The sequence below is a fragment of the Leopardus geoffroyi genome, chromosome B1 (assembly GCF_018350155.1).
Source record: "Leopardus geoffroyi isolate Oge1 chromosome B1, O.geoffroyi_Oge1_pat1.0, whole genome shotgun sequence".
NCBI classification, from domain to species: domain Eukaryota; kingdom Metazoa; phylum Chordata; class Mammalia; order Carnivora; family Felidae; genus Leopardus; species Leopardus geoffroyi.
In genome coordinates, this window is record NC_059327.1 from 111538114 (window position 1) to 111564341 (window position 26228).

The 26228-nt window shown below is 35.4% G+C and overlaps 1 long non-coding RNA gene and 1 pseudogene across 3 annotated transcripts in view; both read left to right on the forward strand.

Annotated features, from left to right (window-relative positions):
• The window catches only part of LOC123593782, a 634051-nt gene that overhangs the window by 284326 nt on the left and 323497 nt on the right, over window positions 1–26228 (forward strand). The gene's annotated exons all lie outside the window — the stretch shown is intronic.
• LOC123593774 lies at window positions 11799–12299 on the forward strand (annotated as a pseudogene).

Genomic DNA, 26228 nt, shown 5'->3' on the forward strand with positions numbered 1-26228 from the left:
TATTCCTTTTGTTGCCTGTGCTTGTGGTGTTTGTCCATGAAATCATTACCAAGACCAATATCATGAAGCTTTTCTTTTATGTTTTCTCCTAGGAGTTTTACAGTTTCAAGTCTTATATTGAAGTCTTTAATCCATTTTGACTTTTGTGCATATCTGTGTTTGATGTTAGGGAAGGTCCAAATTTCATTCTTTTACATATGGATATTCAGCTTCCCAACACTATTTGTTGAAAAGACTATTCTTTCCCCATTTTGGATTCTTGGAACTCTTGTCCCAGATCAGTCAATGGCATATGTATGCATTTATTTCTGGGCTCTTTATCTAGTCAATACTATATTGTTTTGGTTACTGTGGCTATATAATGTATTTTGAAATCAGGAAGTGTGATGTCTCCAGCTTTGTTCTTCTTGCTCAAGATTGGTTTAGCTATCTGAGGTCTTTTGTGGTTCCATATAAATTGTAGAAATATTTTTTTTCTATGTCTGTAAAAAAATGCTACTGGAATGTTGATAGAGACTGCATTGTGTCTATAGATTGTTTTGAGTATTTTGGACACTTTAACAATATTAAGTCTTTCAATTCATGAACATGGATGTGCTTCAATCTGTGTGATTAATTTCTTTCATCAATGTTTTGTTATTTTCAGGGTATACTTGGTAATGTTAACTAAAATGGCTAAATATACAATATATAATAAATAAAATGGCTAAATATACAATAAATGGAGTCTCAAGCTTATAGAAGTAATTTAAAATTAATTTAAAACAACTTAAGGATTTCTTACTTTTTGGACAAAAAGGTAAAGTTTTATAAACTTGTTATTCTTTTATCAGACCCATGAAGACTTTAAGGTCTCTTAGTGAAGAAATACCATCTTTGAGGTGCCTGTGTGGCTCAGTTGGTTACATGTCTGCATCTTGATTTTTGCTTAGGTCATGATCTCATAGTTCATGAGATCAAGCTTAATATCCCTTGGATTCTGTGCTGACAGCATGGAGACTGCCTGGGATTCTCTCTCTCCCTTTCTCTCTGTCCCTCTCCTCCTCAAAATAAATAAGTAAACATTAAAAAAAAGAAATACCATCTTCTTGGCACAGATTTGTCTTGAACATAAGCAAACTTTTTTTTTTTTTTTACCTAGGTTTTGATTTCTTGTTACAAGTTTATTTAAAAAGAGGTTTAATATAACAAGCATCAAGTTAATAGATAATATAGAAGCAGACAATTCCCAAAGACCCCAATATCATAGTACTTTGAATGCTTTTCATATATTTGAATTGCTAAAGATACAGGAACTGTCTTTGGTCCAGTTTCTGGCATCTCTGATAGCATCATGAGTCCAGCAATCCACTTTTCTGGACTTTATAGGTCAAGGTTAGCTCTTTGGGGAATCACTGGTTCCCATGTAACCCTCATTTTTTTTTTTTTTTTTTTTTTTTTGCTTAGCTCTTACACCGTTCTGATCTTTACTTGTCAACTTAAAAGAGGAAAAGAAGAAAGCTAATCTTTATTCAACTTTTGACTTTAATTTTCTTTGATTCAATGTCTCAATTTTTATGTTTCCTTTTTAGAGAGCTTGGAACTCACCTTCAGTTTATGTAGCTTTTAAAAGTTCCCCCAGCTATCCACACAGGTATTTCTCCCCTCTCTTTAAAAAAATTTTTTTTAACATTTATTCAATTTTTGAGAGACAGAGAGAGACAGCACAAGGAGTGACAGAGAGAGAGGGAGACACAGAATCCGAAGCAGACTCCAGGCTCTGAGCTGTCAGCACAGAGCTTGATGCGAGGCTCTAACCCAGGAACCGTGAGATCATGACCTGAGTTGAAGTCAGATGCTTAACCAGCTGAGCCACCCAGGCACCCCTCTCCCTCTCTTTTTAAATGCCAGTATACCTAAATAATAAAAATCCAACTTGGTTCAGTGACTTGACAGCTATATGAGAGACATAGTCGTAAATATTATGTATTAAAAGCAGTCCTAGATTCAGTTCCAATACTTCTAATCTTTCATTTCGCTTGCTTGCGTATAGCTCTCCATTCATAGCAGTAGCAGAAATGAAGAGGGTAAGGTGAAAAATACAATGTTTCATAAAATATGAGTTAATGATTTCAGTGTACTCTTAATGAGGTATGGCTTTTTGATAGTTTCCAAGAACTCAGCCCATACATTATTATCACTTAACCATTGTATTCTGAGATCACTATGCCTGCTACTTTACTGGATAGATGAGATGAGAAGACCATCCTACCTATCATCAGAGCAAATGAAAGACACAAATGAAAGAAATGTTTGTTTGCAGTCACTGTTTCTTTACAGAAGATAGGATTCATTAGAAGATAAACGTAAATTTCTTATTACCATATTTGGAATAATTGATTATCAATTTGTAGGATCTGAATGGATAGAACTTGTTTGTTTTTTTTTCATGGATTGTAAGATTTTTGCCAACTTACCAAAGGTAACATAATCATATATCTCATAGTTAAGCAATTTCTGTTTCACATACCAGGTTCATCTTAGGGCCAACTGTAGTATATTGATTGATTTGTCACTCCTGCAGGTGACTAGAATCTGAACAACAGAATTCCAGGCATCCTGTAATTTAGGTATTTGCTCTCTGCATTCTTATTACCTAATTTTGATGTTTAGTGACCTCCTTTGTTGGCTAATTGGACCTGTGTTTTAGAAGATGGAGCTAAACTCATGCCACTAAAAGCACTTAAATATAATGTCAACACCTCACACTTTTCCAGTGATAAATCCTTTAATGTCTCTGTTTATAACTTCTTATTTCCAAGTTGAGAATCAAGAAAATATAAGTTTCCTAAAATTAAAAAAAAAGATCACAATTGGACAAAATATATAATGTTAACTACATTGATACTTATACATGTGAACAGTGACTAGAAAGTTAAAGACAACAATGACAAAGAGATCAAGATGGTGAGATATTAATAATGAAAAACCATTTAATTTTCTTGTTATATTCTTTTCATGGAGATAATAACCAGTAAAGTAAGACTTACTAGTGAGATCTCTTTCATTTTCAGAAATTATAATTTGATTTGATATTTGTTAATGGAATGAGTGAACGGAGCAAGCAGCTGTTTTTAGAACTATTGATTGTTTATCCATAAGAACACTAGAGGTCACTGTAGCTAGTCTTTGTGTCACTATTTCAATGATTTTGTTAAATTACTAGCAATTTTCTGTTTATTTAAATAACAATGTTTTAAAGGGAATCCCATCTTCCTGATGTGATAGATTAGTTTGTATATCTTTATATATTGATGTTCTTAGATAACTCTACCTATATTTTTTATTCTATTTTAAAAAGCAAATAGGGTAAAACCTTGGATTGCGAGTAGCTTGTTCTGCGAGTGTTCCACAAGACGAGCAAACATTTCTAATAAATTTTAACTTGATAAACGAGCGATGTCTTGCGATACGAACAGTACATGATGCCAAATGTCACATGATCACAACTGAGCCAATGGTTCTTGAAATTCTCTTTGATAGATTAGTGCTCTGGATTACAAGCATGTTTCCAGAACGAATTATGCTGGCAAGCCAAGGTTTTACTGTAATTTTAAAAAGGGATATATACAAGACAGTTGAGAAATGCATGTCTGTCAAAATTGGATGTCCTACAGTCAAGTCCCAATTTCAATTTCTCAAATTATTAGCCCATGACAAAATAAACTTCAGGTGACAGAGGCGCATGTCACTTATACTCCTAACTGATTAATTAAGGCCTGATAGAATTGCAAGCAGGCAAGAGAAGCTGTTTTGAGAAGGTAGAGGGCAGAGATACTGCTCTCTAGTGCCTCCACATTATCAGCTTAATCAGGACGGAAAATTTGTGATCTAAGAGCTATCTTGGAAATAGGTCTCCAGCCTCATCAGTGGCTCTAGGAGAGTCCAGTCTCATTGAAGTCAAAAGCTGGATTTGCTGCTTCAACCTGTGAAGGCAGTGGGAGCAGAGGACCTGGGTCTAATTGATATTTATTGTTGCCATTGTTTTGCATTCCAGACCTTTGATAAACCTTTCCCAGCACAGGAACCCATGGTTAACTCCACAGCAGTGAGGAAGCTATGGGAGCAGAACTGCAATTAACCTTCATGGGCAAAACAAAACATAAAAAACCATGAGGAAGGCTTGCTTTTTGCAGATGCAATTTTTAATGACAGCTGGCAGGTGAAAACAATATACCTTAAAATGAGAACATATTTGTGTTCATACACAATAACCAGAGAAGAGACATTTATCTTAAAGAGGGACAATTATTCATATTGAAGTGAAGGGGGAAAAAAAGGAAGAATGTAAATGACAAAATCATTTTAATTAAATAGTAGATTGTTTCTAATACTGAGATTCGAGAATAAGTGTTGTCAGGTGGCTTTTTATTTCAGTGGCAATGCTCAAAAAGTACAAACAACCTAACCCCTTTCTCGAAACTTTTTCCGTGTTGTTATGTGTAAGAGGTGGTGTTTATAATGGGAAATATTCTGCCTTAAGAAGCTGCAAATTCCAGGTAATTATCAGTGGGCAAGACACCTACTGGCTCTAAGTCTCAATTTCAATATATGGAAAATTCAAAGAGGCACCTTAACAGCCTGTTAGCTGAAGGGTCTTCCGCATTATATTTTGAGACCCTTCGGAGCTCTAAGCTCTGTGAGTCTATAATGCTTTGTAGTAGAACATCTCCAGTAATATATCCCTTAACAGACTGCTTCACGTGTTAGTAATAACAGGAGGCTGAGGAAAGTTCATTAGATGAAGATTAAGGGAAATAAAAGCCAAGAGAGAGAAAAGCCAAACCATGAACCCAGAAAAGAACAGTATTTTGAGGTAGAGGAAAGTGACCTGGTAGAGGTGGCTGTGTTAGGGAGGAGAGGCCAGGTAGCAGTAAAAAATAGAAGAAAGGAAACCAGAAAGGGGACAAAGGTAAGGAGGGGTTGCATGCATGAATTAGTTAAGAAGACACATTTAAGAGGTGGGATGAGGTATCAGAATTGATGCATCAGGCTTGTTGGTCAGAGGGGTTAGCCTAACCTCCCTCCTGGTTCTTATCTGAACAGTCACCCATCACCCATGGTTGTGAATTGTCTGTGCACAGTGCTTGTGGGCTCACTGGTGCTGGTGAATAATAGAGGCTTATACATTTGAAAGGCATATATATCTTCCCATCTTTATTCCAAAGCATTTTCCCTTCTCTGAAGCTGTGCTTTGAATTTAGAGGCTGCTATGAAGGTTGAACCCTCAAGAGAGTCAAGGCAATGTTGTATGTGGGATATGGCTGGAACCTGGGCCAAGGCCCAGAAATTCTGATCCTGTGAATCTTTGAGTGTCTGCTCAGAACCTCTGGGAGTTGCTGATATTGTGGGCTCTCAGCTGGAATACATTCAGTACATTAAAATTTTTTTATTATGTCAGTTTTCACTCCAAATTGCTTGTCAGCTTGGGAATATTCTGGTATTAGCTTGTCCCCTGGTGTTACGGTTTTTCTTGTACTTTTCTAAATGCGAAACTATTAATGAAATGCTATGTGGAATAAAGCTCTGCTCCTGTCTTTTCCCTGGCTATCTCTTTTCCCTAAAGTTTAAGCTGTGTTATTTAAATTTCAGAAGTTCTTGGAAATTTTATCTCGGTACTTTTGTTACTTTAAATTGATTTTCTATACAAGGGAAGTCCTCCTGGATTTGACCTCTATCCGTTTTTCATCTCATCTTTACATACACACCAGCTGTTACCAGGTGGTGAAGAAGATTGGACAGTGGGCCTTTGCTGGCGAGAATTCAAAGCATCACTTTCTCCACCTCTCTCTGAACTGTGCTGACGTTCCCAGTGGCCGCTGGGGGGAGCCACATACCCGTATTCTCTCAGCCTTAACAGAGTCCCTTTTTAAGGAAGCTGAGATCATATTTAGCTTGTGGCCAATATGAAAAGTAAATTGTTTTAAATGTCTTTGGAAAGAAAGCAGCAATTCAGACTGACAAATTTATGGGTTTAAATTTGAATCAAATAATGTATTTGACTTTCTCCATTTTTTTTTTTTTGTAGAGGATGTGGAAACTAATGAGAAAGGGAATGTGTGTATCTTGAAGGAAAAATGCATACTTGCAAAACACTGCTTTCTTATCTTCCTGTCAAATGTACTTCTCAGGTTAATAGCTGGGAGGTTGTTAAAACCCCAAATATGCTTGTCTTGCTAAGGTTATAAGCACATGTTGAGTTAATATGGCTCCCAGTTTGTCTGGAAATATCAAACTGCATTAAAGGGAGTATCTTTTTATTTCATTCTTTTTATTTTGCATCTCTCAAATATCTGTAAATTGAGTCTACTTTTTAACATTATCTAAAAACAATAAAAATCATAATGTCAAGAGATTTCCATACTATGGGAAGCAGAAAGGTAAGTAGTAGAGATATCAGGGCTACTACTCCTGTATCAGCTTATACCAGTGGCGGTTTTGTGTACTGTTCACACACAGTAATAAACAACAACAACAACAACAATAAAAACAACAAAAAACAAAACAGAAACAACAACAAAAATCCCCAAAACCAAAAAAAACCCAAAAAACAAACAAACAAAAAAAACAAACCCAAAATAACAACAACAACAACAAAACGAGAAAGAGTGATGAAATTAAATTTAAAAAATGACATTTCATTTCAGGAACCTGGGATTTATTTTAAGCCGTTTTTTGAGGAATAAGGCCAAATGTATATTGAGAAATATTGGATGTGGGATTTAAGAAGGTTGTAAACCCAGTGACTCAAAACCTTAATTAATGTGATGCAAATAGAAGGACCAGTGCTTCTGAGACCCCTTTGCTTGGCTCAGCTGTGAGAAGGACCCCTCATTTGATGAGACTGGGCTAGTAGTCTGTTCATTTTCTCACAATGCATTTTACTGAGTTTCATAATGTTGTTCCTGTTTTCATTTAGCTGCCATATAATCAGCTATCTCTTTGAAGAACAATAATCAAAATAATTTTAATCATGTTAAATTTGTGCCAGATTTATGTAAACTATATATGCCTGCTTATTACATTTGAAAAGACAAATTCTTCTTTAGAAAAAAATTAAAATTAAACAGTGTTAGAATTCTATGACCTAAAAGATCATCTCAATCCAGCCCTTTGTTTTTTTATGATTACAAAGAAGAGTCACACCCGTGTTTGTGGCAAGACTTAATTCTGGAAGTAAAATTTAGTTATAGATATGATTGGAAAATTGATTGTTCACCACCATTATTAAGAAACTGTTTTTATAAAGGAAGACACAGTATTGGCAGATCATTTGGGGCAAGTTGTTTTGTAGAAGATGAGCATTTGTTGAGGGTTTGCCCTGTATCAAGCATTTTATATACATTTGTTCATTTACTCTTCCCAATAACACAATAAAAATACTATACCTTTTACAGATTAGGAAACTCAAGTGCAGATGTTAAATAATATCACAACTTTGAACAGTTAATGTCAAAGACGTAGTCAAAACAGGTCTCTGTGATACCAACATCTATTCTCCTACTTAAGAAAAATTCTTCCCTTTTTCCAGTTTTCTTGAGAAATAATTGATACACGTCGCTGTATAAGCTTGAGGTATACAGAATGATGATTTATATGTGTGTGTGTATATATATATATATATATATATATATATATATATATATATATAAAATGAAATGATTATCACAATAGGTTCAGCCAACATCCATTTCTTACATAGATACATAAAAAGAAAATAAGAATGAGGAAAAAATTTTCCTTATGATGATGATTCATAGATGATAACTTATCTTTTTGTGATGATTTACTCTGTTGACAATTTTCCTGTATATTTATTAGCTATAGTCATTATGTTGTACATTACATCCTAGTACTTATTTATCTTTAACTGGAAGCTTGTACCTTTTGATCAACTTCCTCTGATTCTCTCTCCCTCTACACCCTGCCTTTGGTAAACACAAGTCTGATCTCTTTTTCTATGAATTTGGGATTTTTTTCTTAGTTTTTTTTTGTTTTTGTTTTTTTAGATTCCACATAAAAGTGAGATCATACAGTTATTTGTCTTTGTCTAACTTATTTCACTTACCATAATGTCTTCAAGATCCATTCATGTTGTCACAAATGGTAGGATTTCTCATTTCTTATGGCTGAATAATATTCCATTATCCATTAACCCATTGATAAACATTTAGGTTGGTTGTTTCCATGTCTTGGCTATTGTAAATAACACTGCTATGAACATGGAGATACAGATACCTTTTCAAGTTAGTGTCTTTGATACCTTTGGATATATTCTCAGAAATGAAATTGCTGGGTCATATAGCAGTTCCATTTTTAAAATCAATTTGAGGATCCTCCGTATGGTCTTCCATAGTAATACCAATTTCCATAGGCTATACCAATTTATAATCCCACCAACAGTGCACAAGGGTTTCCTTTTCTCCACAGCCTCACCAGCACTTGTTATCTCTTGCCTATTTGATGATGACCATTCTAATAGGCATGAGGTGATATCTTATTGTGCTTTTAATTTGTATTTCTCTAATGACTAGTGAGATTGAGCATCTTTTCATACCTGTTGACCTTTCATGTATTCTATTTGAAGACATGTTTATTCAGGTCCTTTGCCCATATTTTCAATATTTTTTTTTCTTTTGTGTTGGTTTGTTGTTTTTTTTGACATTGAGTTGGTATGAGTTCATTACATTTTTTGGATATTAACCCTTATGAGATACATGGTTTGCAAATAATTTTTCCCAATTTGTAGATTGTCTTTTCACTTTGTTTATACTATCTTTTGCTGTGTAGAGTATTTTTAGTTGGATGCAGTCCCACTTGTTTATTTGTTATTTTGTTGCTTGTGCTTTTGGTATTGTATACAAAAATTATTACCAAGACCAAAGCCAGAGAGCTTTGTTCCTATGTTTTCTTCTAGGGGTTTCTTCTAGGAGTTTAATGGTTTCAGGTCTTATATTTAAGTCTTTTATCCATTTCAGGTTAATTTTTGTGAGTGGAATGATGTATGGGTCCAGCTTCATTCTTTTACATGTGAATATCCAATTAAATGCCATTGGAATCTTGATAGAGATTGCATTGATCTACAGACGGCATTTGGTAGTATTCACATCTTAACAACATTAATTCTTTCAATTCATGAACAGGGGACACCTTTCCCTTTATTTGTATCTTCTTCAGTTTCTTTTTCAGCATAGAAATCTTTTAACTCCTTACTTAAATTTATTTCTAAATATTTGTCCTTTTTGATGCTATTGTAAATGGGATTAATTAATTTATTTTTTTTCAGAAATTTCAGTGTTAGTGTATAGAAATGCCACTGATTTTTGTATGTTTTGTATCTTGCAAATTTACTGAATTCATTGATTAGATCTAAAAGTTTTTGAGTATAGTCTTTAGGACTATATATATATATATATATATAATCATATCATCTTCAAATGCAGGCAGTTTTACTTCTTCCTTTCCAATTCTGATACCTCTTATTTCTTTTTATTGCCTGACTACTCTAGCCAGGACTTCTAGTAATAGGTGGAACAAGAGTGGTGAGTGTGAGAACCCTTGTCCTGCCTCGATCATAAAAGAAAAACTTTCATTCTTTCACCACTGAATATGTTAGCTGTCAGCTTGTCATATACGACCTTAATTATGTTGAGATATGTTCCTTCTATGCCTAATTTTTTAGGAGTTTTTATCATGAATAGATGTTGAATTTCACTGAATGCTTTTTCTGAGTCTATTGAGATAATCATATGATTATTTTCTTTCATTTTGTTAATATGATAGATAGATCTGTGTATGTTGAACTATCCTTGCAAACCAGGGATAAATCCCTCTTGGTCATAGTGAATGAACCTTTTAATCTGTTGCTAAATTTGATTTACTAATATTTCATTAAGAAAATTTTCAACTTTGTTCATCAGGAATAATGGCCTGCAATTTTCTTTTTAGTAGTGTTTTCTGGTTTTGGTGTCAGAGTAATGTTGAGAGTAATGTTGAGTAAGAGTTTGAGAAGGATTGATATTAATTATTCTTTAAATGGTAAAATTCACCAGGGAAGCCATCTGGTCTTGGTTTTTCTTCATTGGAAGATGTTAGATTATTGATTCAATCTCTTTATTAGTAATTGGCCTTTTCAGATTTTCTATTTCTTCTTGAATTAGTCATAGTAAATTGTATGTTTCTAAAAAATTTTTCCATTGCTTCTAGGTTGTTCAGATTGTTGGCATATTTTGATCTTTTGAATTTCTGTGGTATCATTTGAATGTATCTTTTTTTATTTATAATTTTGTTGATTTGGGTCCTTTTGTTCATTTGTTTGTTTTTCTTTTGTTTTGCTTGGTTAGTCTAGCTAAGAGTTTATCAATTTTATCTTCTGAAAGAACAAATTCTTAATTTGGTCAATCATTTCTACTGTTTTTCTCTTCTCTGTTTCATTTATTTCTGCTTTAATCTTTATTATTTCTTCCTTCTGTTAACTTTTGGCTTACTTTGTTCTTTTCCTAGTTTCTTAAGGCATCATTAGGTTGTTTACTTGGGATCTTTCTTGCTTCTTAGTGTAGAAGTTTATTATCATAAACTTCCTCCTTAGAACTGCTTTTGCTGCATCCCATAAATTCTGGTAAATTGTGTTTCCATATTTTTTTGTTTAAAGAAACTTTAAATTTCATTTTAATTTCTTCTTTGATTCATTCGTTGTTTAGGAGAATGTTTAATTTCCATGAGTTTATGAATTTTCCAGTTTTCCTCCTCTTACTGACTCTTAGTTTCATGCCATTGTGGTCAGAGAAGATACTTGGTATGATTTCAGTCTTCTTCAATTTTCTAAGATTAGTTTTGTGACCTAACATATGATCTGTCCTAGGAAATGTTCCATGTATGCATGACAAAAATGTGTATTGTGCTGTTGTTGCATACAATGTTCTATGTTCTATATTTGTCTGTTAGGTCCATTTGATATAAGATGTTCAAATTAGTTGTTTCCTTATTCATTATCTCTTGATAATCTATCCATTGTTGAGAGCAGGGTATTACAGTCCCCAAATATTTTTATATCATTGTTTATTTCTCCTTTTAGCTCTGTCAGTTTTCACTTCATATTTTTAGGTGCTTTGATGTTGGGCACATAAATATTTACAGTTATATCTTCTTAATGTACTGACCCTTTTATCATTTTATAATAACCCTCTTTGTCTTTTTTATACCATTTTTAAAGTCTATTTTGTCTGATATACATACAGTTACTCCTGCTTTTTGTTGGTTACCATTTGCTTGAAATGTTTTTTGTTTTGTTTTGTTTTGTTTTTCCTATTCCTTCACTCTCAGTGTATGTGTCTTTAAGGCTAAAGTAAGTCTCTTATAGGTTGCATATTATTAGATCTTTTTTTTTTTAATTCAGCCATTCTGTGTCTTTTGATTGGATAGTTCAATCTGTTTCCGTTTAGAGTAATTATTGATAGGTAAGATTTACTATTGCCCTTTTTTCATTGTTTTATGCTTGTTTTGTAGATCCATTTTTTCCTTGCTTCTTACACTTCTGTCTTTTTTGTGGGTTTTGATGTTTTTGGTGTCAGGGTGCTTTGACTTCTTTATCATGGTCTTTTTTCAAATACCACAAGATTTTTCTTGTAGTAATCATGAGGCTTACATAAAATATCTTAGTCCAGAAGTGAGCATTGCTGGGGTGTGGTTGTGGAGAGAAGGTGACTGTGAGGAGAGCATTTCTCCATTGAGCACTTGGATTTATCTCCCTCATTTCCAACATGGAAGACACTTAGATCAATTCCCTGGACCCTGAAAAGCCATTACAATGCCCCTGTGATAAAAACCACAGACGAGGGTCTGCAGGTTTCCTTATCATCTTATTGAGTGTAAAAAGAACCTTTCTGATGTCACAAACAATTGGCTACTTGTCTCTTTAATGCTCACCACCAGGTTCTTTGGCCCCAAATCAGTCATTATATCTCAAGCTGTAATGATAAAAGTTGTATTGTGCAGGTTGTTGTCAACCAAACCAGAAATCTTGGACAGGAGACTCTGGCTGAGAGCATATGGCAGTTCCATACTTGCAATGAAGAGTGGGATAAAGATCTGTGGGAACAGACCAGCACCCATTTGTCTGGGGCACAACCAACTACTATGGCAACAACAGCCCTGCGAGCAACATAGTTATGGAACAAAAAAGTAAACTGGCTTCAGGTATGTGCATTCCCAAGTCTCTGCTATATGTTCTGCCATGGAAAAATAATGGAAGTGCACAGTAACAGAATGTCTATCTCATCAAATGCTGCGCCCTAGAAGACTCTTGCTTCTTTCCACTACCAGTGGGTTATTCATCTCTTTTCTCCTAAGCTAATTATAGAAAGATAAACTGTGACTTTCAAACTGAAAAGAAAATCTTAAATTTCTTAAGGAAAAAAGTGTTAAGAGGGGAGGAGATAAGATGGCAGAAAAGTAGGGGAACTGGGATGTCCCTTGTCCTTCAAACACAGCTGTATTGAGGTCAGAACACCCGAAACACCCAGGAATACAGTGTATGGAGTGACAGAAAAATCTCCACAGGTGGAAAGAAGTTGGTGGGACAGAGGTGCATATCTGCAAATTGGGAGAGATAAAATGGGTGGTGTCGGCATGGAAGGGGGGGAACTCCTTCTGTGGAGAGACAACAGAAAGACAAAGAGAGGCTGTGGAAGTGTGATATTTTATGTGGACAAGAAAAAGACCTCTCTGGACCATGGACTGAGGAAGAAAAAATATGAAGAGTGACAGTTTCTACTTTGCAAACAGCCTTGGAAGCTAAACATCAGAGTTTTCAGGGGTGCGTGACTTTCTCCAGACCAAAGCCACTGCTGTGTGATCATGTCCAGTTGGGAAGGAAGCCAGCCCTGGGGCACAGTAGCCATTTCAGGGGTGCACTGGGAAACAGTAGTCCCTTCTCTCGAGTCTGAGGAGAGGATTTATTGCCCACCCAAGGACAAAAGACCCTGCAGTCTCCAGCCAGAGGCCCTTTATCAGCAGGGTGGGGTGGTGCTACCCCAGATCCAGGTTCATGTTGTGTGGGATCCTTTAAGACATCAGGTTTTGAATCCCAGCTGAGAGCTTAGGAGGCACCGGAGACCAGCACAACAGGCTGATTGCCTGCACTACTCTGTGAGGGCTTCCTGAACAGTGCGGTTTGAGACACTCAGTCTGGGGAGGAAAGATTGGGGTGTCGCCATTTTTCTCCCCATCAACAACAGGGTGGGGCTTCAGGGAACAGGACGGTAACCCCAAGGGAAGGCATGACACATTTACACCAAACCCTGTCCCTCTGTGCGTGGTAACGGCTTATCTACTGAAGTAAAACTGACACTGACAAAATCAGGAACCAGATGGCCTCTCCTCCACACCACCATAGCCACCAATCCCAGGTACCAACAGGCAACTGTCCTGCAGTTTTGTATGATAGTCTGTTTTTAAAAAAAAACTTCTAAAAACTATTATTGTTTTTTCTTTTTTCTTTTCTTTCCTTCTCTTTTCCTTTCTTTTTCTTTCTACTCTCCTCTTTTTTTGTTTGTTTGCTTTTTAATTTCCTTTGGAATCAAGCTCATAGTTTCTGATTTGATTTGGGGTCAAATACCTTTTTGATATATATATATATATATATATATATATATATATATATATATATACACACACACACACGCACACACACACACATATATATACATACACACACACACACACACATACATTTTTTCCCTTTCTTTCTCTATTCTGGTTGTTTAATCAGGCATTTTTATTCTATTCTTTTTATACCTTTTCCTGTATCTCTCTCTTCTTTATTTTCCTCTCTCTCTTCCTGGATTAAGCCTTATATTTTCTTTGATTTTCTGCCTGGTCTTTTTTTCCGCCTCCCTTTCATTTCTCTTTCTGTACCTGTATAAGGTGCCTCCCACCCTTTCCCCCTTTTCCCAGGGTTACTTCAAGGAAAAATCGAAGCACACATGGTGGAAATACCAAACAATCCACCACAATGACAATGGGATAGAGCAGCCAAAGACACGACACCAGAGTGCACACAAAACATTCCAAAAACACTTCCTGAAGTGCCAGGCCCTGGACATTGTATGACCCCTTTTAAATATAGTAGTACTTGTAGGTGGACAAATTCCTAGATACCCACACACTACCAAAACTCGAAAGGGAAGAAATAGAAAATTTGAACAGACCCATGACAAGTGAACAAATTGAATCAGTTATCAAAAATCTCCCAAGAAATAAGAGTCCTAAGCTAGAAGTCTTCCTAGGGGAATTCTACCAACATTTAATTTTTTTTTTCAATGTTTATTTATTTTTGGGACAGAGAGAGACAGAGCATGAACAGGGTAGGGGCAGAGAGAGAGGGAGACACAGAATCGGAAACAGGCTCCAGGCTCTGAGCCATCAGCCCAGAGCCTGACGTGGGGCTTGGACTCCCGGACCACGAGATCGTGACCTGGCTGAAGTCGGACGCTTAACCGACTGCGCCACCCAGGCGCCCCTCTACCAGACATTTAAAGCAGAGTTGATACCTATTCTTCTCAAGCTGCTCCAAAAAATAGAAATGGAAGGAAAGTGTCCAGACTCATTCTATGAAGCCAGGATTACCTTCCCAAACCAAAGATCCCACTAAAAAGGAGAAATATAGGCAAATATCCCTGATGAACATGGATGCAAAAATTCTCAACAAGATACTTATCAAATTGAATTCAACAGTGTATTAAAAGAATTATTCACCATGATCAAGTGGGATTCATTCCTGGGATATAGGACAGGTTCAATATTTGCAAATCAGTCAACATGATACATCACATTAATAGAAGAAAGGATAAGAACCATATGATCCTCTCAATAGATTCAGAAAAGGCACTTCACAAATTACAGCATCCTTTCTTAATAAAAACCCTCAAGAAAGTTAGGATATAAGGAACATACCTTAACATCATAAAAGCCATTTATGAAAGGCCCACAGCTAATATCTTCCTCAATGGGGAAAAACTGAGCTTTCCCCCTGAGATCAGGAACACAATAGGGATGTCTACTCTCACCACTGTTGTTTAACATAGTGTTGAGAGTCCTAGCTTCACAATCAGACAACAAAATGAAGTAAAAGGCATCCACATTGGCAAAGAAGTCAAACTTTCACTTTTCACAGATGACATGATACTCTACATGAAAAACCCAAAGACTTCACCAAAATGCTGCTATAACTGATACATGAATTCAACAAAGTCTCAGGATATAAAATGAATGCATGGAAATCGGTTGCATTTCTATACAATAATAATGAAGCAACAGAAAGAGATATCTAGGAATCAATCCCATTTACATTTGCACCAAGAACCATTAAATACCTAACCAAAGGAATAAACCTAACCAAAGAAGTAAAAGATCTGTATGCTGAAAACTATAGAAAGCATATGAAAGAAATTGAAGAAGACACAGAGAAATGGAAAAACATTCCATGCTCAAGGACTAGAAGAACAAATATTGTTAAAATGTCAATACTACCCAAAGCAATATACACATTCAATGCAATCCCAATAAAAATAATATCAGCATTCTTCACAGAGCTAGAACAAATGATCCTAAAATTTGTATGGAACTGCAAAAGACCTGGATAGCAAATGTAATGTTGAAGAAGAAAACCAGTGCTGGAGACATCACAATCCTGGACTTTAGCCTGTATTACAAAGCTGTAATCATCAAGGCAATATGGTATTGGCACAAAAACAGACACAAAGACAATGGAATAGAATAGAGAACCCAGAAATGGACTCACAAATATATAGCAAGCTAATCTTTGACAAAGCAGGAGAGAATATCCAATGGAAAAAAAGACAGTTTCTTTAGCAAATGTTGCTGGGAGAACTGAACAGCAACATGCAGAAGAATGAAACTGGACCACTTTCTTACACCATCCACAAAAATAAATTCAAAATGGATGAAAGACCTAAATGTGAGTCAGGCAACCATTAAAATCCTACAGGAAAAAACAGGCAGCAATCTCTTTAACCTTGCCCACAACAACTCTTACTTGACATGTTTCTGAAAGCAAGGGAAATAAAAGCAAAAATGAACTATTGGGACCTCATCAAGATAAACAGCTTCCACATAGCAAAGGAACCAATCAACAAAACTAAAAGCCAACTGATGGAATGGGAGAAGATATTTGCAAATGACATATTGGATAAAGGGTTACTATCAAAAATCTATAAAAAACTTCCAAACTCAACACCCGAAAAACAAATAATCCAGTAAAGAAATTCCAAAGAAGACATCCAGATGGCCAACAGACATGAAAAGATGCTCAACATCACTCATCATTAGGGAAATACAAATCAAAACCATATTGAGATACCACCTTAACAACAGATGATGGTGAGGATGTGGAGAAAGGGGAACCTTCTGGCACTGTTGGTAGGAATGCAAACTGGTGCAGCCACTCTGGAAAACAGTGCGCAGGTTCCTCAAAAAATTAAAAATAGAATTACACTATGACACACTAATAGCACTACTAGGAATTTATTCAAAGGATACAGGAGTGCTGATTCATAGGAGCACATATACCCCAATGTTTATAGCAGTGCTATCAACAATAGCCAAATTGTGGAAAGAGCCCAAATGTCCACCAACTGATGAATGGATAAAGAAGATGTGGTGTATATATACTCAGCAACGAGAAAGAATGAGATCTTGCCATTTGCAATAATGTGGATGGTACTGGAGTGTATTATCCTAAATGAAATAAGTCAGTCAGAGAAAGACTGGTATCATATGTTTTCACTCATATGTGGAACTTGAGAAACTTAATAGAAAACCATAGGGGAAGGGAAGGAAAAATAAGTTACAAACAGAGAAGGAGGCAAATTATGAGTCTCTTAAATACAGAGAACAAACTGAGGGTTGATGGGGTGGGAGGTTGAGGAGGAGGGCCCTTGTTGGGATGAACACTGGGTATTGTATGTAAGTGATGAATCATGGGAATCTACTCCTGAAGCCAAGACTACACTGTATGTTAGCTAATTTGACAATTAATTATAAAAAAAAAAGAGAAAGAAAAAATGTTAAGAAAGTGTTAAGTCTTAGGTGTTAAGAAAATGACACTCTATTCTAAACCAATAACAACTCAACTTGCAATAAAGTTATTATACTTTACACTTTTACTTCTCCCTCTCACAATTTAGGTTATTGCTGTTATGATTCACATTTTTAAAAATTTATTGTGACCCTAGTAACCAATTATTGTATTTATGGTTATTTTTGTGGTGCTCATTTAAATTTTTTTTAATATTTATTTTATTTTTGAGACAGAGAGACAGCATGAACATGGGAGGGGCAGAGAGAGAGGGAGACAAATCCAAAGAAGTCTCCAGTCTGTCAGTGCAAAGCCCAATGTTGGGCTTGAACTCATGAACCATGAGATACAACCTGAGCAGAAGTCAGACACTCAATTGATTGAGCCATCTAGGCACTATTCTGTGTTCATTTTTTTTTTTTAACTTTTAAACTAGAGTTGTATGTGAGTTTTGCACCTCTATTACCATATTGCAGAATCTAACTATGATATATGTTTACAATTACCAGTGAGATTTTTACTACCTTTTTGTGCTTTCATGATGTTAGTTAATGTTATTTTACTTCCACTTATAGAACTCCTTTTAGCATATCTTGTAAGGTAGATCTAGTGGTAATGAACGTCCTTAGCATTTGTTTGTTTGGGGAGGTCTTTATCCCTCCTTTGTTTCTGAAGGACCACTTTGCTGGGTATAGAATTCTTGGTTGACAGCTATTTTCTTTCAAATTTTAAATATATTTCTTTCTCTTTTGGCCTGAAAAGTTTCTGTTGAGAAATCAACCTATAGTCTTGTGGGGTTCCCTTGTATGTAAATTCTCTTTTATCTTACTGCTCTTAAAATGTTTTGTCTTTGACTTTGCATGATTTAATTATAATGTGTCTTGGTGTGGCCCTTTTTAGGTTCAAGCTATTTGGTATCCTTTGGGCTTCATGGAGCTGGATGCTCATCTCTCTTCAAGTCTGGGAAGTTTCGGCTATTATTTGATTTCAATATACTTTCTATATCTTTCCCTTTTTCTTTTTCTCTAGAATTCCCATAATGCAAATGTTGTTTCTTTTCATTGTGTCTTATAATTCCCATACACATTCTTCACATGTTTTCATGCTTTTTTTTTCCCCCTCATCTAACTAATTCCCTATATCCTATCTTCCGGGTCGCTGATTCTTCCTTCTGCATGGTTGGCCTGCTTTTGTATTGAATTCTTCAGTTCAGTTATTGTATTTTTCAACTCTAAGATTTCTGGGTTTTGTTTTGTTTTGTTTTTGATGATTGCTACTTTCTTGTCAAACTTCTTATTTTTTATGCATTTTTTTTTAAATACTGTTTAGTTTTCTGTGCTTTGTTGTTAGTTTGCTAAGCTTTCCTAAGATAATTATTCTGAATTCTTTGTCTGACTGTTTATTAGATGTCTATTTTTTTTATGGTCAGTTATTGGAGCTTGGTTAATTTCCTTTGGTGGTTTCATATTTACCTAATTTTTCCTTGATTCCTTACATTGCTCTCTGCACATTTGAGTAATAGAGTAATAGAACCCCTAGACTTTATAGGTTACTTTGGCAGAGACAGTTCTTCATCAGTTTTCTTAGTTTAGGTTTTTCAGTGTGTCTGCTGGTAATAGGGCCTCTTATTATGGCCTCTATGAACAGTGAGGCAACTGTTCATGCTCTGAGGACAGGGATGGAATGTGTGTTACTGGCTGCTGGATAGGATTGCTAACTTTGCTCCCTACCAAGTGAGGCTATAGGATCAGCTCTATAGTTGTCTGAATTCTTTGGTCAAGTGTACTAGATGGTTAGGTCCAGGCACCATACTCAGTAATAGATGGGGATATGAATTATCTTCTCTGCCTGGGGAGAGCACTAGTACAGGGTCTAGGGCCTGTACAGTTCATTGGGGGCCCAAATCAGGCCTGAGTGTGCACTGAATTCTCTGGTCACATGAAGCCACTAGTTTTGCTCTACAGACTGGGGAAGCCATGTGCTGTGTTCTTTGTTCAAGTGCCACTGTACCTAGGGATGCTTAATTGGCTACATCTCTTCCCATGTGCTCTGGTTGAGTTGCTTTGTGGGACAGGCTGAAGGCTGTACTTAGCAATGAGTGGTGCTACTAGTTCTCCTTTTCTAAAACTTAGACTTTTATATTTATTAAATTTCTCACAGTGAAGAAATAAATGTAGGTGTCTTATTCCAGTGTCTAATTAATACTATTTTAGCAAACTTCAAATGTATAACTAGATTTGATTCTAATGGGTCTCTTCTTCCAGTTTTGGTGTTGAGTACTATCTTATGATTTAAAGGTAAATGGAAAACACATATAAATATCAGAAAAAGAATGAGGGGGAAATGTGGTTTCTATTTCATAAGTAGCTCAAATATTTAATTGAGCAGGTGTTTATTGGATAATAGGGAGAAGGAGGTGATTGTAGAGAAGTTAAGTAGGACAATAATATCTGCTTTAATTGCAGGTACTGAAGAAATATTTATAGAAAGCCAGAGAATAGCAGCAAGTAAAAGACTATTCTTTTATTCCCTTAATTTGTTTATTTGACCAGTATTTTATGTTATTCAACAAAAAGCCTTAGTTTAACAAGTAATATATTAGCAATAAGTAGAAGGAAAGGGATACTGTATTAGAGGAATAAACATTATTATAGTTAAGAGGAATATTTTTAAATGATAGTGGATTTTGCTCCAAAATTTGCTGTCTTAATGTCATAGCCTATGCAATCAAGTAGCTAATATACAAACTATGTATAATAAATAAATTTTAAATTATAAATAACAAGAAGAGATTCAAAATGACCTAGATAAAATTTTCCCATGGGCATATTACTTGTCCTCATTTCATTGTTCTAGGTACAAACTTGTCTTGAATAATTTAATCTGGCTTCCAGAAGTTATTTGGAGCCAACAGTCTAGCCTGAGTCTAGATTACTGACTTTTTAAATTAGAAGAGTATGTTTTTATATTGTTTGTAAATTTACTTCTAATTTACTTAAGAGTTAAGACAATTCTCACTTAGGTTTCTCAAAAAATTAAAAATAGAATTACCATATGATCCAATAATTCTACTACTGTGTTTTTACCCAAAGAAAACAAAAACACTAATTCAAAAAGATATATGCACCCTGTGTTTATTGCATCATTATTTTCAATAGCCAAGATGTGAGAGTAACCTAAATGTCTCTCAATAGACAAATGGATAAGGAAGATGGGGGGTAACACACACACACACACACACACACACACACACACACACACACACACAATGGATCTTTACACAACCATAAAAAAGGATGAGATCTTGCCATTTGTAACAAGATACCTAGAGGGTATTATACTAAGTGAAATAAGTCAGACTGAGAAAGACAAATACCATATGATTTTACTCATATATGGAATCTTAAAAAAAAATCAAAATCAGAATCAGATCTATGAATACAGAAAAAAAACTGATTATTGCCAGAGGGATGGGAAGTGGGGAGATAGGAAAAATGGGTGAAGGGGAGTGTGGGATACAGCCTTCCAGATATGAAATAAGTAAGCCATGGGTATAAAGGCACAGAACCTGGAATATAGTTAATGATATTATAATAGCAATGTATGGTGACAGAGAGTAACTACACTTGTGAGTATAGCATGATGTATAGAGAAGTTGAGTCACTATGTTGTACACCTGAAATTAATTTAACACCATGTGTCAACTATAATTAAATGAAAAACTTAAAAAATAAAAGAAGATAATCCTCCTTTCCCCTCAACTTTTCATTTTGAAATTTTCAAAACTTCAGAGCAGTATAAACACCAGCACATATCCTTTGCCTGGATTATGCAATTGCTAACATTTTGCCACATTTTAGTTTTCTTTCTTTTTCTCTGTCTCTGTCTCTGTCTCTGTCTCTGTTTCTCTCTCTCTCTCTCTCTTTCTCTCCCTCTCCATACTATTTATAAATTAGTTGTAGACATCATGATATTTTACCTCTGGATACTTCAGCATGCACTTTCTAAGAACAGAGAACTTTCTCATATATAGCTATAAAACTGTTATCGCACTTAAGAAATTTTACATCAATTCAGCAATTTTATTTATATCAAGCTTATTTAAAAATTTTTCCAATGATCTCCTAATGAGAATTCCTCCGCAAGTCTCAGTTTAAGTTAGTTCCATGGAAGATGAGGCTGATACCAGACACTGGCCTTTGGAGCCTCCATTTTTCTAATGAGTCTACTTCCTGATCCTAGAGGCTTCCAGTTCTGTTGCACAGATCACTTATGCCTCGCCTATGCTATATAAATATGTAGATCTTAATCGATAAAGAAAGGCTCCTCTCTACTTCACATTGGCCAGACACTTATCTATGCCCAACCAAAACTGTGAGATTATAAAAATTATGGGGACTACAAACTCTCTTCTGTTTCTGCTTTAAACCTTTCACTCAATAAACCCCATTGTATATACTACTACTATGTGTCTGTGACCTGTATGGATGGCATCCCCCAGAGACTTAAGCAATATATTTTTTTCCTATGTACACTCCAGTCAGGGTTCACACATTGCATTTAGTTTTTATGTCTATTTAGTCTTACTAGGACAGGGCTCCTCTGTTATTTTTACCCCATGAGAGTGACTTTTGAGTTCAGGGTAATTTTCTCTTAGATGTCATACATTCTAGATTTTTCCGATTGCTTCCTCATGGTGTCATTTAATTGGCGCCTCTACCCCTTGTTTTTCCTGTAATTTGGATTTGTGGTCAAAAAGGTTGACTATATCAAGTTCAAAACTTCATGGCAGGAATATTTCATAGGTGATCCATTGTTTGTGTAACATTGTATCAGGAGGCATATAACAAAGTTGTCTCACTATTAGTGATTGGGTGAGGTGCAGACCACCAGAATTAGTATTGAGAAAAGTGTACTTTTGATCTTTTAAATTAACATTTAATATATTAGATGATATTTTGGCACTATGTAACTCACTTGTTATATAACTACATGTTACCCAATGCTTTTAGCTTTTTTTATCAATCCTTGCCTAAATCATTTATTACATTGAGGGAACATAAAATGATGATTTTCTAAATGTCTAATTTCTTCCATATTTATTACTTGGCATTCTTTTATAAGTAAGACTGTTCTTCCTCTCCACTCATCGCCTTTTCTTTTTCTTTCTTCTTCTTCTTCTTTTTTTTTTTTTTAAAGACATAGACCAAAATTTTTATTGGATCAAATACATGTAACCTTTCCATGGAAACTGGGTGCAATATAGAATTGTTGAAGATAATGTGACTTTTCAAAAAAAAAAAAAGTCTAGATTTCCTGTTTAAAATGACAATCTGAGTTCAAATAATACATTTCCCTCACTTTAAAATTCTTTTTTGTCCTTTACCTTTTCTAATAACTATAGACTTTTTAAAAATTCATTGTACCATAATCAATTATCATAGTTATTTTTATTGATGATCTAATTTTCTTAAATAGCCTATTCAATTTGAGCTCATTCAAGTCTGTTCCTTTGCAGATATGATCTATGTGATAGGTAGCCACTAGAATGTCTCCCAATGGTCCCTGCCTAAATATTCATGCCCTTATATAATCCTTCCCCTTGAATATGGGCTGGACCTAGTGATTGACTTCTAACAGACAGGAAGGGCAAAAGTGATGGTATGTCATGTCTAAGATTAGGTTATGAAAAGCCCGTGGCTTCTGTCTTGCTTATCCTCTCTTTCTTGTTTGCTTATGCTAATGGAAGCCAGACACAATGTTGTCAGCTTCCCTATGAGGAAGCCCACATGGCTAGAAATTGAGAATGCCTTCTGATCAACAGCCAGCAAGAAACTTAAGCTTTCAGTATAACAGGCAATGAAGACGCATATTGTCAACAGCCACATGAATGAGTTTAAAAGTAGCTCTTTCATATGAGCCTAGGGGGACTGCAGCCTGGCTGAAAACTTCATTGCAGCCTTTTGAGAGACCTTAAGCCAGAGGACCCAGCTAAGCTGTCCTCATGTTTTGGAATCACAGAACTGTGAGATAATAAATATTGTTTTTACATCCTAAGTGTGGGAGTAACTTATAGCAGTGGATAACTAACACAACCTCACTAGTCTTTGAGCACTTTTATTTATTTCTAGTTCAACATGATTTCTTAGATTAACTTTATATTTTTCCCAGTTTATTGCCTGAATAAGCATTTCTCCAAATTTCTCTATTTTCTTTCAGTGGAGAATGGTGTTTAGAATACAAGATCTGGTCACAAAATGTGCTCATTATTTAAGAGATGTCATTGTTTCTATATCCATCCAGTGAATAGAGCTAGAGAACAAATATAAAAAATCTTGAGCTCTTACTGATATTACCAATTTTCATTTAATATTACATGGCTCTTCTTTGCCTACTTTATTTGCATATTTTATCTCTTTCCTCTTATAGTGAAGATATTGCTTTCTTTAAAAATTTTTTAATGTTTATTTGAGAGAGACAGAGAAAGAGAGAGCAGGGGAGGGGCAGAGAGAGAGGGAGACACAAAATCTGAAGCAGGCTTCAGGCTCTGAGCTGTCAGCACAGAACCTGATGCTGGGCTCGAACTCTAAACTGAGACATTGTGACCTGAGCAGAAGTTGGACGCTTAACCAACTGAGCCACCCAGGTGCCCCAAGATCTTGCTTTCTAAATAGTGGAAGGTTAAAATTACAAGGAAGAGGATTAGTGAGCATCACAATTTTAGCGATGACAATAAGTTGTCTGGCTTTTTGTAATATCTTCTTATAATGTCTGCATTTCTACCAGTTAAGATTTATTAGTTTGATTCTTCTGGGCTTTTTGAATGTTAGAATTTTTTTATCAAAATTTTTTAGAATTATTTTCCAACTTAGAAAAATGATACAGAAAGAATAGTATTTTAAAAAATTAGGAGAAAATACCAAAAATATAAGTAAATAGCTCTGGCTGTGAATTTGCAGTTTTGTTTTTTAAATTATTATTTGTTCACAAATAATACAACTACAAGTCACCCAATGCTTTTAGCTCTTTTTAATAATCCTTACCTAAATCATTTATAACATTGAGAGAATGTTGTGCCTCTAATATAATGCCCTTCACTCTTTGTGTCACTGTAGTCTCAAAGTTTCTGTTTCTGGCTAGAAACATTTATATTCTGGGGAGGGAGTCATATAAATGTATCAATATAATATAATTAACTGATACCAGAGGTAAATAGCATTTTCCCATGTTAAATGTTGTCTAGAGGAGATATACTATTTTAGTAATAGAAAATGCAATAATTTGTTTTAAAGGGAGCAACGGAAAGATCAAAGGGAGATGATTCTTTCAGAATTGGGAAAAATGTCAAAGGGAACAGTAGCTAATTTCACAATTTTCATTAAACTTTGATGAGTTAACAAGAGGATTTCTCAAATAAAGCTTTGCTTGTTAGCCTCCTTGCTTCAGATATAACTACAGATCTTCCTGACATTCGATGAGGTTATGTCCCCATAAACCCATTGAAGTTGAAAATATCATAATCTGGGGGCACCTGAGTGGCTCAGTAGGTTAGGCATCTGACTTTGGCTCAGGTCATGATCTCACTGCTCAAGAGTTTGAACTGCACATGGGGCTCTCTGCTGTCAGCGCAGAGCCCTCTTGGGATCCTCTGTTTCGCTCTCCATCTGCCACTTCTCTGCACTTTCTCTTTCTCAAAAATAAATATACATTTAAAAAAATCATAACCTGAAAACGCATTTAATGCACTTAATCTACTAAACATTACGGCATTACAGCTTTGCCTAAACTACCTTAAACATGCTCATAACACATTAGCTTACAGTTGGGCAAAACCATCTAACACAAAGCCTATTTTATAATAAAGTGTTGAATGTCTCATAATTTATTGAATACTGTGCTGAAAATGAAAAGCAGAATGGTTGTATGGATGCAGAGTGGTTTTAAGTGTATCAGTTGTTTACCCTTGTGATTACGCGCCTGATGGGAGCTTTGGCTTGCTGCTTCTGCTCGGCGTCACTTGAAAGTATTGTATTGTATGTCACTATCTCAGGAAAAGGTTAAAATTCAGAAATCGAAGTATGGTTTCTACTGTATACATAGAGCTTTCATACCATGCCACAGTCAGGAAATAATAAGTCAAACCATTGGAAGTTGGAGGCGGTCTATAAATTTTTATTCTGAATTTTGGTCCACAGTAGCATGCATATTTATGGCCAGCTGTCATGTGGTTAATGAAGGAGTATGAACATAAATATCAAAAACCTACTAAGGTGATTCTATATTTATATTTCTAAAAAATATTGTTGTTTTTTATTTTGAGTCTCTAGCTAAGCTCTCAGATAAAACCTTTACAAAATCTGTACAACTCAAGGCATTCGTGCAAGAATCTGTTCGGTATCATTCATAGAAGTCCTTGCAGAAAGGAGAAGAGTAGGTGGAGAAACAGAAAAGGAAAGCAACTCAACTGGCACTCACGTTTTTAATTTTTATTTTCTTTGGTAACTTAAGCTTATCTATGTTGTTTTTCTTTTATTTATTTTGTCATTTATATTGATTGAACTGAAGATAATCCCGATCAAGGCAGAAAAATGCTATAAAATGACTTAAAAAATTTTTTTGAACATTTATTTATTTTTGAGACAGAGAGAGACAGAGCATGAACGGGGGAGGGTCAGAGAGAGAGGGAGACACAGAATCGGAAACAGGCTCCAGGCTCTGAGCTGTCAGCACAGAGCCCGACGCGGGGCCCGAACTCACAGACTGCGAGATCATGACCTGAGCTGAAGTCAGCCGCTTAACCGACTGAGCCACCCAGGTGCCCCTAAAATGACTTTAGTAGAAAATAAATCAAGGCTGACAGTTTCAACCTATTTGGTAATAAACACACAACTGCAAAACTTTCATTTCATTAGTTATTCCTTAGAAATTCTAAGGAAGTGCAGTGTATTTACAAATGATAACCATCAACACATAAGAAGTTCTTGCTGGGCCAATCGCCTGTCAGGCTTTGCAGGGGCTAACCATGAATGACTGGATGAGAGAAAGCCACTGAGGATGGATTCTTTTGGGACATATAATTATAATGAACTTTATG